Raw genomic sequence first — 12,083 nt, 5'->3', positions numbered from 1 at the left:
AAATGTAAATTTTTAAATGTTAACTTGCGATTTTAAAGGTCAAACTATGAATTTTTTAAACACTTAACTACGTTTTTAAAAAATTACTTTTTTAAATTACAAATTTTAAAATCGTTATTTTAAAATTATACTACTTAAAGATCACAAACCAAACCGATGTTAATTATACCAAACCCGGTCGATGCCGTTGTAGTGATAAATGCCCAAGTGGACAATGAAGTCAACAAAGAATCCCGTGATTACTTTTAATAATTTTATTTTAATTTTATCATCATTTCACTTAAAAAAAATAATAAATAAATCAAACTTGTGCTTGTGCACGTACACAAGCATATATAATTTAATAAATAATTAATTTGACTCCTAAACAAACATAATTTGGAGTAGGCAATGTATATACCACGTCTCCAGGACGCAATCTACAGATTTGGGGCTAACTTCTTTGAGATGACAGGTTGACAACAACATTAAAATAAATTAATCACCTCTTTCACGAATGGATGTCAATGGCCTTGTTTGGCAAATGTTTATACAAAACAGAGTAGTAAGTTGCTAATTTTAGAAGCAGTAAAAAATGATGATATTTTGATTTAGATTGCTATTAAAAAAATGTGAAAAAGTAAGAAAAATAATTAATGAGAATAGTGTGATGTAATGGTATGTTGTTTGTCAGACATACCCAATGTCCTCATTGGACGGCTTCAACAATTTAGATGAAAATAAAGTTTTCTTTATATATCATATTTATTAAATTGATATGTTCAAAACACATGTATCGCAGAACTTCATTTATAATCTCTGATCTTTCATCATTTTTTAAAAAATGTACTTAAATTTTAAAAAGTGTCAATTTAGGGTATTCATCTTTCAATTTTTTTCAATTTCAATGTTCCGTTAGAATTTTTCGTTAAATTTTATCAAAATTCTCAAATTACTCATCTTTTTTTTTTTTAGAAAAAAATTGCTAGAATTTAAGTGTTGATTAGAATTTAACGGAATTTTATAATTTTTTTTTTAAAAAAAATAAACACAAGGGTATTTTGAAAAGTTTGATAGAATTTAATAGAAAATTCTAACTAAGGGTTGAAATTAAAAAAAAAAAAAATGAAAGATAAATACCATAAATTGATACTTTTTAAAGTTTTGATACATTTTTTTTTTCAAAAACAATAAAAAATCAGAAGGTTATAAGTGAAATTTTTCCGACATGTGAACAAAGATTAATTGACACTGCACATCAAAAAGTATAGTTTCTTGCATTACTCAATAACACAATATTCGATTTTCTGTTTTTTTGTCAAATGGATGGAAAAAAAAAAATCGATGAAACCTATTAAAGTCGTATGAAAAGATTGGTTTAGTTGTCGTTGGATTCAAGTATTGGTTCTCACTTCTCACGTACCTTAAAAACGCACAATTCCTTCGGAATTTATTCCCGCAGACAATCCAAGGCGAATTATTGGTAACAACTAACAAAATTGATTACTATGACTTTTAGTCTTTTACGATGGGAATTTCTTTTCTTTTCTTTTCTTTCATTTTGTTTTGTAATCATGTCATTTAAAAGTTTAAAAATGATTTGACAATATATATATATAGACTATGTGAAGTAGAATGATCAACTCAAGATGAATTCATGTTAAAGTTTTTAAAATCTTAATAATTATTTTTGAATTAAATTTGTTAAAACAAGTGGCTCATATTCTCTCAAGCATAGAGATTAATACTAAAATATCAGCATAGTAGGCAATTAATAGAGCATCGCGACGTATTTTAAGGATTTCAACATACGTTCGTACAATTAGGATTTTTGTATAAATATATTATGTTAAAACCTTAAATCATATATATTGAAATATAGCTGCATTCTTGTGCTCATAGACACATTATCGAACCACGTAAATCTGTATTTTAATTTTTTCCTACGCTTTCTTTATGATTTCATATTATTCGTCGATAATTGGGACTCACCTGTCTTCGGATCCAACGTCGACTTTATAGGAATGGTTTGGTGTTGATTTAGCTTGTCTTTTTATTCACAGTACCCAAAACCAAAGTGATCAATATGAAAGAAAGAAAAGCAAAACGTACGTTGGCCTCACAAGACAAGAGTAGATGGCTCAAGTCACGACACAGTTACCTTGTACGTACAATAAGATTAATTGAGCAGTGGTAGGGGGAAGCAAAATTTCCGGATGAACTCAAGTATTACCCAAATTTAATTATAGTAGCTGTCAGTTGATGATCCAAACAGTCCCCCATACGATTACAAAACGAGGACGGCGGCCCTAGCAACTCTAGCTTGTACACGTTCCTTGTACGTTGTTGCTCCCATCTTTTTCCGATTTTGGCATGCTCTTATCATATATATATATATATATATATATATATATATATCGAGTTCTAATTTAGAGTTTGCCTAGAATTGTGACAAGTAGCGTAAGCCTATCATTTTTAAACATTGAACCAGTCTTTTAAGTAAAAAACCGGTGAATTTTAAAAGTTTAACCGGTTTTGTCATGATTTTAATAAATTTATTGTGTTTAAATGAAAACATCATGGGTATAAATCTTCATGAGACCAAAATAAAAACTTTTTCGCATTATAGCATTAAGTGGTAAGAATTTTTTAAAAAAAATCTAAAATTAAAAACTTTTCCTTATCATCACACGAGCGCGCGCGCGCGCGCGCGCGCGCGCACACACACACACACACACACACACACACACACACACACACACACACATATATATATATATATATATATATATATAAAATTTGAGTTCTAACTTAAAAACGTAATACGTATTACACTAACAATATGAGTGATTCTTGCTATTAATCCTACTATTAATGCTTTTATAATCAGAATCCAGGTTTTTCTTTTGCTACTTTTTTCTCTTTACACTTCTTTCCATTTTAAACTACGCATCTAAGAATATTTTAAATGTTTTAATTTATATGGATTAAAACTAAAATTATGGTTATTTTGATAGTAAAATTTTATGTGATTTAATATTCATGCCGAGTTCTAACTTAAAGTTGGCATAGAATTGTGATACGTGGCGTGAACCCATCATTTTTAAACATTGAACCAATCTTTTAAGTAAAAAACCGGTGAATTTTAAATGTTGAACTAGTTTTGTTATAATTTTAATAAATTTATTGTGCTTAAATGAAAACATCACTGGTGTAAATCTTCACGTGACCAAAATAATTTTTTTTTCCGCATTAATACATATAAAAGCCGAGTTCTAATTTAGAGATGGCCTAGAACTGTGACACATGGCGTGAACTCATCATTTTTAAACATTGAACTGGTCTTTTAAGTAAAAAACCGTTGAATTTTAAGGGTTGAACTTGTTTTGTCTTGATTTTAATAAATTTATTATGCTTAAATGATAACGTCATGGGTGTGAATCTTCATGAGAACAAAATAAAGACGTTTTTGCATTGTAGCATTAATTGTCATTATAGCATTAAGTGGTGAGAATTTTTTTAAAAAATCTAAAATTAAATACTTTTCCTTATCATCACACACACACACACACACACACACACACACACACACACACACACACATATATATATATATATATATAATATGAGTTCTAATTTAAAAATGTAATACGTATCACACTAACAATACCAGGGATTCTTACTATTAATCCTACTATTAATGCTTTGATAAGCAGAATTCAGGTTTTTTTCTTACTACTTTTTTCTCTTTATACTTCTTTCTATTTTAAATTACACATCTGGGAATATTTTAAATGTTTTAATTTATATAGATTAAAACTAAAATTATGGTTCTTTTGATAGTAAAATTTTATGTGATTTATATATTAATGCAATGTTCTACGTGCAATGGATATGTTTTTTTAAGTTTCAAAATTAAATTATAATTAATAATCTCGTGCATTGCACGGGTTATGAGCTAGTATATATATATAAAAGTCAAGTTCCAACTTAGAGTTGGCTTAGAATTATGATACGTGTCATGAACCTATACTTTTTAAATATTGAACCGGTTATTTAAGTAAAAAACCGATAATTTAAGTAATTTCTAATTCTCACTAATTTCTACCTCTTTTTTTCTTTTTCTTTTTCTTTTTTTTTTTTTTTTTTTTTTTTTTCTTTCCTTTTCTAAATTTTACATTGAATTCAAGGAAACCATGGAGAGAGAGAGTTTACATTAATTGTTCTTTTTGGTATGAAGTATGACGATTTTTTAGTTTACATTGTTCATTGAATTGTTTTTTTTTTTTTTTTTTCCCTGTATAATGCACATTGTTAACGTGCTTAATTGATAGACAATATTGATTTTCAAGGTTTCATATGAACCGGAAAAGTATATGGAAAAGAAAACTCTATTCTATTCTGTTAGTATTTTTTTTATTTTTTATTTTTTGTCTATATTTTCTATGGTTCTCTTATTTCGTTTCCTCTTCTTTTTCTTTTTCTTTTTTTCCTTATTTGATGTAATTAATATATTAATTTTCATTCAAATTGCTTATTTTATCTTTTGTAAATTTTACACTAAATTCAAAAAAATGATGGTGAGAGAGAGTTTCATATGGTTGTTTTTTGTATGAGGTATGATGATTTTTTAGTTTATACTGTTTATTGAGTAGTTTTTTATTACTTTGTGTAATACAGAAAAGATAACACTATTATATTATATCAGTATTTTTCACTTTTCATTTTTTTTGTCTATATTTTCTATGCTTCTCTTATTCCGTTTCCTCTTTTTATCATTTTTTTTTTGTTCTGAAATTAAATTATAATGAAGAATCCGGCGCATAGCGCGGGTTACAAGCTAGTTTAATTGAATGTATTAATTAATTACATCCTATGTTCAGATCCCAATATATATACACAAGGTCCACCTTCCACTCAAGTTCTTTGCCACTCAGATTCAAGGTTTATACACTTCTTCATTTAATTAATTGGTTGAAGTATATATTGAAGAATTGGCGCTGAATACATTGATTGAGTCTTTTCATCTGGGTTCTCTTTGGTTCCAGTGAAAAATGATAAAATCAACATATATAATTGGTGTCATTCTTGTTGAAGACTTCAAGTCTTGTACTGTTTTGTGTTTGCTGTAAGGAAGATGATTCAACTAAACTGATATGACGACCTATCTTGCTTACAGTTGAAGGGCTTTGTGATTGCTGTATTAGTCAACCTTTTTTTTAAGGATCTTGAAGCTTAATTACAACTCTTCTCTCAGTAATATATTAAGTTCTCTTATAAGTTTTCTGGTCGTGTTGTTGTGTCTTTCAGAAAAACCCATTTTATCACTTCTACATTTCACTGTTTAGCTTACTGTTTCTCCACTAAATTTATTTGTTCTGTAGCTACAGCTGTTAATATTGCTTGAATATGGAGTTGAGAAATCAAGGAAGACCACTAGACAGTCTTAGTTTTTCAAGATCGATTTCAATTCATAAGTTCTCAGAGTTGGACGGATCAGCATGCAGTCCACTTAGGACTACTTTCAGGTTTTATAAGCTTCAAGTGGAAATGCGACAGTCTGAATCATCCTCAAGATTAGCTACCAATGGAAGAGCAGTTAAAATGGTACCAGCAAGTGAAGTAGTGAAAGACATGATTGCGAATGGTTCAAGGCAGGTTGTTAATGGAGCAAATCTGGTTAGAAGACAACCTAGTCCAGCCCCAGTAAGAAAGCCAAAAGTTAAACAACTTCCACCAGTGGAGGAGCGAGCTCAAGGTTTTGCCCTCAGATGAAGGTTTCAGTTGGGCCAATGAAAACTATAATTCCTTGCAAAGGAGTATAGATGTTTGGTCTTTTGTTGTGTCTTTGCGGGTCCGTGTTCTGTTTGACACTGCAAAATGGGCATATTTGGGAGGCTTCACAGAAGATAAGCAGGTGCATGGGATTGTGAAACTGTTGCTGTACTTGCTATATATTTTGGTTTCTGCCATTACATTATACAATTAGTTTCTTGGCCGGTTTTGTAGTTGTTGTTTTGCCTAAAAGTTTTAATCAGATCGATCTCCTTAAACAGAAAAACAGAAGGCAAAAAACTGCCTCTTGGCTGCGGGAACGGGTGCTGCAGCTTGGTCCAACTTTTATTAAACTTGGACAGTTATCTTTGTAATGTTCGGGACATTATTTAATAATTAAAGTATAAATTTGTGTAAATAATTGATTAAAATTAATTAGGTATATTTAAAATGTAAGGCCTCGTTTGGTTTACGGAATGACTATTCCATTAGGAAAATGAATAGTCATTCCTAGGAATAGAAGGTGGCGGAATGGAATGATTATTTCTAATCTTTAGTTTGGTAAGAATACATAGATTTTAATTAGAATTCAATCAAAATTACAAAAAAAACCCTACATTTTTTTTTAAAAAAAAAAATTGAAAAGAAAATCAAATTATTAAAAAAACAAAACAAAAAAAAAGAAGAAAACCCATGGGTGGCCGACCACCCATTGGGGTGGTCGGCCGGCCCCCGATTCGCTTCGGGGGTGGCCCGCCACCCCCAAAGAAAATCGGGGGTGGCCAAAATACTCGTCGGGGGTGGCCGGGGACTCTGGAGGTGGCCGCGGCCAGTTAAGGGTTTGGTGTTTTTTTTTTTTTTTTTTTTTTTGAAAATATTGCATTTACCTCAAGGAATAACTATTCCTCTCATTTTTTAGAGGAATAGGTATTCCTCTTCGTAAATTCCAAGGAATAGACCCCTACCAAACAAAAGAATGACTATTCCTATGGAATAGTCATTCCATTCCAAGAGTTTATTCCACGAACCAAACAAGGCCTAAGAGAATATTTTTAAAGACCAAAATTTATAAAATGAGTTTATTACGATTAAATAAAAATAAATTTATTTAGTGTGGTTAAACAAAATGTTTTATTTTTATTTTATGAATTTGTAAATGATAGTCCTGAAAAAAAAAATATAAGTGATATTTTTAGGTTCAAAAGAAATAGAAAAGAATTAAAATAGAAAAATGAAATAGAAATAGAAAATAGAAGAAAAAGAAAATGAGATAAATTAAATAAGAAGAAAAAAAAAAAAAAGGAAAACAAAAGAAAAAGACTCGGTCAAATGAAAAGGGAAAAGGCCAAATGGCCATTTGACGCAACAGGTCATGGTCTTTGTAAAAAAAAAAAAAAAAAAAGAGAGAAATGACAAGTCAAAAAGAAAAGAAAACAAAAAAAAGAAAAAAAGAAAAAAAGAAAAGTAAATATATGTGTGGGCAACCTGTGCTCCACTCATCAAACCAAAATGACGGGCCAGTCGGCGGCCCTTCACTGAATAAAAGCGTGCACTTCAAAAAAAAAAAAAAAAAAAAAAAAGAAAAAAGAAAAAAAGAAAAAAGATAAAATGGAGAAGGGTCATCCGACCCGAAAGAAAACAAAACAAAAGGAGAGGATTTTCTCTTAAGGTTTTTATACAAAAATTTTGATCTATGAAGATTTAACTGTCCAAATTCAAATCCGTCTTCGGTAATGTGATCTATGAAGCTCGATCTACGTTTTTACTGATCGTTTTGAGGTAAAATACTAAACTCGTGTTCTTGAGATTTTGGGTTAAAATCTTAAAATGTAAGTTTAATCTAGTGTTTTATTTAGGTAATGAGTTACTTGGAACTTGCTTGAAGCCACCCAAACCATGGGTTTTGGTTTGGTGAAATTTTGGTAAGTTTCCTAAAGCCTAACTTTTGGGTATTTAATTCTAGTGGTGTTTCCATGTAATTAATCCTTAGTAAATGCTATTTGGTTAATAATATTATGATTTGTGTAGTGTTTTGGTGATTTGGGTTTAAGTTTGGAAACCCTAATTTGATGGGTTAAATTAATTTAAGATTTTTTTTTTTAAGTGTTTAAAACCTAGATTGTTAATTTATGAATTAATTGTGGTTATAGTGATGATTAATCCCAAAATTAGCTGTGGGTTTTATAAAAATAATTATTTATGGGTTATGTTATAATGTTAGTAAAAATAAATAATTATGGGTATTTAGTTTAAATAGTATTTGCGAAGTTAACCCTAAGACTTTCTTATGGGTTAATGTTATTTTAAATGTGTTAATGAATTATGTTAATAAGTAAATAATTATTGTAAAAGATTAATAAAAATAATTTTAGGGTTAATAATATTAATGAAAATAATTTATAGATTAGTGAATATAATTTGGGATTAATATTTGATGTTATAGGTAATTATTTTAGATGGCGATTTTAATGTCTAACCTCAAGTAAATACTTTGGGTTAGTGTTAATTGAGTTTAGTTAGTGTCTAGATTTATGGGTGTGTAATTGGGACCCTTAAATATTATGAGTTTTCCAAGGGTTACCTCTTGAGCAATTTAAGAGCTAAATGTCGATCTAATGTTAGAAATGTCAAATAATGTGCAATGTGTTATTCCACAGTGATACATTGCAAAGTGGTGTATAGGAGACTTAGTGCTTAATATCCACGCAGCCAAGGTGAGTATTCTACTCACTGAGAAGTATTATTTTCATATATGATAAATTGCAAAATATATATTGTTTTACAAACTTGAACCAACTGTATGTTGATTATGAACTGTTTTGGATGATTTGAGTACTTTTGAGTATATTGAAATTATGATGATGTTTTGAAGTATGAATATGACATGTGGAGTTTATATGAATTTGGGCCGGGATCACTATTGGACATGTAATCTCGTCTTTTCTGTAAAAAATAAAAGATCAAAAAATAAAAAATAAAAAATAAAAAAAATATGACATGTGGAGTTTATATGAATAGAGTCACTGTATGTTATGGTTAGGAGTTTTGAAAACTGTTGCAATGGAACATGAATATGATTTTAGAGTGTGTTAAATCATGCAAATTGTTTAAGAAATGACATGTTGAATTGTTTATGTTTTTATAAAGAAAGCATGTGTTAAAGGCATGATTCATGAAATAAAATGTATATTGTTTTAAGGCATGAGCCATAAGCATATGAACGCTAAACGTGCATCGAAGTGAGGTTCATAGCCTATGGGAAATTATACATGTGTTAGATTCCCATGAGGTGCCTACTTGGGTTAGATTTCCTTGAGGTCCTTGACCATGGGTTAGATTCCCATGAGGTGCCTACTTAAGTTAGATTCCCTTGAGGTACTAGTAGGGCTGAGCATGGGGCCGGGGGGGGGGGGGGCGGGGATGGGGTTTTTTTGCCCCCGCACCCCGCATATTGCCCCCTGCACCCGCACGGGGCGGGTGGGGATGGGGTGGGGTTGAGGGGCGGGGATCCCTGCGGGTATGCGGGGATCCCCGCGGGTTTTGACCCACCGTTGCTCGGCGAGCTAGCAACATCCTCCTTTACCGAGCTTCCACAAGGCAAAACCGTCCCCGGTTCCTGTTCACTCTAGATCTGATTCATTGAGCCGCCCCTCCAATCTCCGAACACGGGAATGGCTTCTTCGGAAGCCGATTCCCGGCTAAGCCAGGTGGTCTCCCCTGCGCTCGAGAAGATCATCAAGAACGCTTCTTGGCGCAAGCAATCCAGGCTCGCCCACGACTGCAAGTCCGTCCTCGAGTCGAGAAGCTCGCTTCCCCTTCCAAGCCCGAGGCCGAGGCCGAGCCCAATTCCTCAGGCCCAGGTCCAGTCCACTACGGCGGCACCACTGAGTACTCCCTCGCCGATTCCGAGTCCATAATCAGCCCGCTCATCAACGCCACCAACTCCAGCGTTCTAAAGATCGCCGATCCCGCCGTCGATTGCATCCAGAAGCTGATTGCCTACGGATACCTCCGCGGCGAGGCCGACCCCTCCGGCGGCGACGAGGCCAAGCTCTTGTCCAAGCTGATCGAGTCCGTGTGCAAGGGGGCAGTGGGGGCTGCGGCGCAAGGAACTTAGGGTTTGTTTTTGTTTCTGTCGAGTGCCGCTTTCTTCCTCTCTTTTTTTTCTTTTTTTTCTTTTTAAATATGCGGGGCGGGTGCGGGGCGGGGCGGGGACCCGAGAAAATTCAAGGGTCCCCCCCGCAACCCGCCCCGCACCGCGCGGGGGGGCCAAAAACAGCCCCAAAACCCGCCCCATGGGTGCGGGTTTTGGGCTCTGCGGGGAGGGTTGGGGCGGTTTCTGCGGGGCGGGGCGGGTTTTGCGGGGATCTGCTCAGTCCTAGGTACTAGTATTTACTTGGGTTAGATTTCTTTGAAGCACTCACGAGGTACTTACTTGGGTTAGATTCCCTTGAGGTCCTCTACCATGGGTTAGATTCCCATGAGGTGTCTACTTGGATTAGATTCCCTTAGGTACTAGTGCTTACTTGGGTTAGATTCCCTTAAAGCACTATACTTGGGTTAAATTCTCAAGGCAAACAACAAGCATGAGCATGTATAACATTGTTTTTATGAGTGATGTTTTTATACTATGAGTAGTTTTACCAGACGTATTAATATGCATAAGAGTCTCAATGGAAAAGAACTTATGTATATTTCTATCGGATGATTGCATGATTTAAAGGCCACTGTTTTCTAACTCTCACTAAATCAAAAGTAATATAGTAGGTGAGGATGTATGTAATTGTTTCCAACAATGAAACTTCTACGTATAAGCTCAGCTGCATAATATGTTTTAAATGTTTTCTATTAGTCAGTGTCTGCTATATCAGTTATGGGGATTTTCAAACAAAAGTTTATAAAATGGTGGCTGTTATAGTGTACGCATGACTAAAAAGGGAAAAGTTGGTTCTTTGCGAAAACTCAGTAAATAGTATACCTCTGAGGTCTTAGTGTAATTATTTATGATAAGGCTGTGGGCTCATAATTTTACCTGTGCGAATGCGACAACTCCCGTAACCGTGCAGACATTGATACTTTGGTTGCAGGTTCTGCTGATATAGATAATGACTTGTCCACCGAACGTATGAGATGCTATGATTTGAGCACATCGCGACAGTTATAAGTCATGGACTCATGGGTAGTCCGCATTTGGGTATTTTATTTATGGCTCGTGTCATACGTGGCATATGTATTTGTTGAGCCCGTATTTTAGTGTATAGTCAGTGCAATATGTTTTATAAGCCTTAAATAGATAGACTTGTAAATGGCTCTTTTTGTAATTAACTGTTATGTATTAGATGTATTTTCGCTTATGATATGTGTTCCGTTGCACATTGATTATTATATTCCACTGTCAGATGTAACTCTGATTATCAGGTGCATGTTATGGGGCATGTGCCATATGTTGGCTGAGCGACATGTAGTCGTGCCACTGGGAAGATCCGTTTATATGTTTTCAAATAAAAAAAAAAAAAAAAAAAAAAAAAAAAAAAAAAAACGGGTCGTCACAATTTTCAACAAGATCTGACCTATTTCCACGTGAGTTTGTGGATGAGCTTGCAAAGTTGCAGGTATGTTCTAAATTGACTATGCAGCATGGCGTAGTGAGAAGCAAAATCTACCAACACATAGCTAGTAACACACAACTCTTCCACAAAATATTTAAGAAATTGTAGTAAAACTGAAGAAAACTCTTGAAAATTTTCTACCAGCAGCTAGCATCTCATCCTCTCAATCAAGCAAAACTTGATTGTAGCTTAAGCGAACTGTACGTCTTGCTCGAGCAGCCCTCGAGCGAAGGTCAATCGAACTCTAGGATAATTGTTGAATATATCACTAGTATCCCTCCTAGGACACTCTTCCTCCGCTCAAACTTCTCCATTAATAAGTTGATGGCTATCTGATCTGCATTATCTTCTCACTTATTTATGATTTTAAATTAGTGATTGGCTATCCGATCTGCATTATTGTGGCTTATGACTGTTAAGGATCATTTTTTTTTTTTTTTTTTTGTTTGAAGGGAAGATGTAAACATTTCATTAACACTCCCAAAGGGTACCATAGTTACAACCAAACTGAGTCAAAACTAGACTCAGACCATTACAGAGACTTAGACTAATACAAGTACCCTAGAACTTAGATCATACCAACAGTTGCTACAAATAAACCTAGCCAATTGAAAAGTGTCTTTGCGTTAACATAGAAAGCACTACTTGCACAGGGAGTCAGTCACAAACAATCTGAGCTAAAAAGCAATGACCAGGTTAATTTAACATAGAGCAATTTGT

The 12,083-nt window shown here is 33.5% G+C and overlaps 1 long non-coding RNA gene across 1 annotated transcript; it reads left to right on the top strand.

The window, feature by feature from the left end:
• The first annotated feature begins 7,370 nt into the window (after positions 1–7,370).
• On the top strand, positions 7,371–11,092 carry LOC133859203 (uncharacterized). The gene is made up of 4 exons (XR_009898721.1): positions 7,371–7,533; positions 7,611–7,676; positions 8,412–8,468; positions 10,842–11,092. It is a non-coding gene; the product is annotated as an uncharacterized LOC133859203 (long non-coding RNA).
• The last annotated feature ends 991 nt before the right edge of the window (positions 11,093–12,083 follow it).

The sequence above is a fragment of the Alnus glutinosa genome, chromosome 2 (genome assembly GCF_958979055.1).
Source record: "Alnus glutinosa chromosome 2, dhAlnGlut1.1, whole genome shotgun sequence".
Taxonomy (NCBI): Eukaryota; Viridiplantae; Streptophyta; class Magnoliopsida; order Fagales; family Betulaceae; genus Alnus; species Alnus glutinosa.
This window is presented reverse-complemented; position numbering and strand designations above follow the sequence as displayed.